We start from the raw sequence: 3,714 nt of genomic DNA, 5'->3' as shown, positions 1-3,714 counted from the left end.
CTTTCCTAGTTTAGGGGAAAAGCCAAGTATTAGGGGACATTGTGGGCAGCACAGTGGTTAGTACTGCTGCCTCGCAATGCCAGGGACCCCGGTTCAATTCCCAGCTTGGGTCACCATCTGTGTGCAGTTTACACATTCTCCCTGTGCATGGGTTTCCTCCGGGTGCGTGGGGAAAGGCTTAGAAATACAGAAACGTAGAAAAACCACAACACAATACAGATCCTTCGGCCTATGAAGTTGTGCCAAACATGTCCCTACCTTAGAAATTACTAGGCTTACCTATAACCCTGTATCTTACTAAGTTCCATGTACTTATCTAAAAGTCTCTTAAAAGACCCCATCAAATCCACCTCCACCACTGTTGCAGGCAGGATTCCACGCACCCACCACTCTGAGTGAAAAACTTACGCCTGACATCTCCTCTGTACTTACTCCTTAGCACCTTAAACCTTTGTCCTCTTGTGGCAGCCATTTCAGCCCTGGGAAAAAGCCTCTGACTATCCACTTGATCAGTACCTCTCAACATCTTATACACCTCTATCAGGTCACCCCTCATCCTTCATCTCTCTAAGGAGAAAAAGCCAAGCTCCCCCAACCTATCCTCATAAGGCATGCTCCCCAATCCAGGCAACAGGGATGTTGAGGAGCAGATTGGGAAGCAGATCCTGGAAAGATGTAATAATAACAGAGTTGTCGTGATGGGAGATTTTAATTTCCCAAATATTAATTGGAATCTTCCTAGGGTAAGAGGTTTAGATGGGGAGGAGTTTGTTAGGTGGGTTCAGGAGGGTTTCTTGACACAGTATGTGGATAAGCCTACAAGAGGAGAGGCTGTACTTGATTTGGTATTGGGAAATGAATGTGGTTGGGTGTCAGATATCTCAGTGGGAGAGCATTTTGGAGATAGTAATCAGAACTCTATCTCCTTTACAATAGCATTGGAGAGAGGTAGGATCAGACAAGTTAGAAAAGTAGTTGCAGCAATGCCATCATCGTGGGGGATGCTGGTGCAGAGCACTGAGACATTCATTGTGACAAGGAGTGCCCCTGGTTCAACTGCTCCATGTGTGCTGAGTTTCTGTAGGAAGTCCGTAGTGTCGCGACAAAAGCTGGGGGTTCTTTGTACAGTGGGTTTCAGGCCCTCGACGTGGCCAGATAGGTTCTTGCACAGGTTCCCATTGCCCGATACGATGGGACAGCCGTGTGTGATTGCCTTGTGTATCTTCGGGAGGCAGTAGAGATCTCCAACGCGGGGAGTACACGGGATGAGAGCACGGAGGGTGCTCTGAAGGTCCGAATCAAAGATCTTGATCAGAGTGTTGAGTTGACGGGTGTGTTCTTTGGTCAGATCTACGGTTAAGGACATAAGAACATAAGAAATAGGAGCAGGAGTAGGTCAACTAGCCCTTTGAAACTGCCCCGCCATTCAATAAGATCATGGCTGATGCTTTCTCCCCATAACCTTTAATTCCCCTGTCTATCAGAAATCTATCTACCCGTGACTTAAATATATTCAACAAGGTAGCCTCCACCACTTCAATGGGTAGAGATTTCCAGAGATTCACCATCCTTTGAGTGAAGAAGTTCCTCCTCAACTTTGTTTTAAAGTGCCCTCCCCCCTCCTTATTTTGAGACTGTGCCCTCCAGTTCTGTTTTCCTTTCTAAGTGGGAAGAATCTCTCTACCTCTACCCAATCTAGCCCCTTCATTATCTTATATGTCTCTATAAGATCTCTCTACCTCTACCCTATCTAGCCCCTTCATTATCTTATATGTCTCTATAAGATCCCCCCCTCAGCCTTCTAAACTCTAACGAGTACAGACCCAGTCTATTCAATCTCTCCTCATAAGCTAACCTCCTCATCTCCGGTATCAGCCTGGTGAACCTTCTCTGTACTCCCTCCAAGGCCAATATATCCCTTCGCAAATAAGGGGACCAAAACTGCACACAGTACTCCAGTTGCAGCCTCACCAGTGCCCTGTACAGTTGCAGCGAGACTGTCTGTAGTGTTCCATGTTGTTCAGCTGTTGGTACACTTCTTTGCAGTAATCCGTTCTGTTCAGTATGACGATGGCCCCTCCTTTGACTGCTGGTTTGATGATAATGTTGCGGTTGGTCTTGAGAGCGTGGATGGCGTTGCGTTGTGCTTGGGTAATGTTTGGGGCTGTCTTGTGAGTGCAGTTGATGAATCTGGTGTTAACACACCTACTGATGGCTTGGGCGTACATGTCCAGTCAAGGGCAGCGATAATCCCCATGACTTGTATGGGCTTGCAACATCTCACTTACAGTCCTGTCTGGAGACAATACACATCTCTTTAACCTATGCTTAATGCTATCTCCACTCACATTGTCTGCACCTTCAAGAATTGATTAGGAATAAAGACTCATTTTCTAATCAGTATTCAGTAAACTGTGTGTGCCTTTATATGCTCCATTTGTGACCAGAACTCTCTACTCACCTGACAAAGGGGCAAACCCCAAAAGCTAGTGGGTTTACTATCAAATAAACTTGTTGGACTTTAACCTGGTGTTGTGAGACTTCTCACTGGGAAGGTGCCAGAGGACTGGAGAACAGCTAATGTGGTCCCACTATTTAATAAAAGTTGTAGAGACAAGGCAGGGAAAACAGACCAGTGAGTCTCACGTCTGTGGTTGGGAAAGGAGAAGATTCTGACACAGAGAATCAACCTAGTGAATCTCCTCTGCACCCCTCCAGTGCCAGTATATCCTTTCTCAATTAAGGCAATCAAAACTGTACACAGTACTCCAGGTGTGGTCTCACCAGCACCTTATACAGCTGCAACATAACCTCCCTGTTTTTAAACACCATCCTGGGGTGAAGGGCCTGTACTGTGCTGTACTGTTTTATGTTAGTAAAAAGTCTGACAACACCAGGTTTTAGTCCAACCTATTTATTTGATAATATACTCACAAGCTTTCGAGGGACACCCTCTTCGTCAGGTGAATGGAGAGTCCCATTGGCAAGATGCAGCATGGATTCATGAAGGGCAGAACTCTCCTTTCACCTGACGAAGAGGGTGTCCCTCGAAAGCTTGTGAGTATATTATCAAATAAATAGGTTGGACTAAAACCTGGTGTTGTCAGACTTTTTACTGTGTTTACACCAGTCCAACGCCGGCATACCCACATCATGACTGTTTTATGTTTCCAGCAATGAAGGATAAAATTCCATTTGCCTTCTTAATTACCTGCTGTACCTGCAAACCAACTCCTTGAGATTCCTACACAAGGACACCCAGGTCCCTGTGCACAGCAGCATGCTGCAATTTTTTACCATTTAAATAATAGTCCATTTTGATATTATTCCTATCAAAATGGATGACCTCACATTTACCAACTTGTACTCGATCTGCCAGACCCTGATATCTAAATTATCTATACTCTTTTGCATACTTTCAGCGTCCTCTGCACACTTTACTCTGCCACCCATCTTAGTGTCATCTGTGAATTTTGACTTACTACACTTGGTCCTCAACTCCAAATCATCTATGTAAATCGTAAACAATTGGGGTCCCAACACTGACCCCTGAGGCATACCACTAGTCACTGATCGCCAACCAGAAAAACACCCATTTACCCCCACTCTTTGTTTTCTGTTATTTAACCAATCCTCTATCCATGCTAATACATTACCTGTAACACCGTGCACCTTTATTTTATACAGCAGTCTTTGGTGCAACAACTTGTCAAA

Source organism: Carcharhinus amblyrhynchos, chromosome 20, assembly GCF_965287045.1.
Source record: "Carcharhinus amblyrhynchos chromosome 20, sCarAmb.v2.hapA, whole genome shotgun sequence".
NCBI classification, from domain to species: domain Eukaryota; kingdom Metazoa; phylum Chordata; class Chondrichthyes; order Carcharhiniformes; family Carcharhinidae; genus Carcharhinus; species Carcharhinus amblyrhynchos.
Note: the sequence above shows the minus strand (reverse complement) of the source record.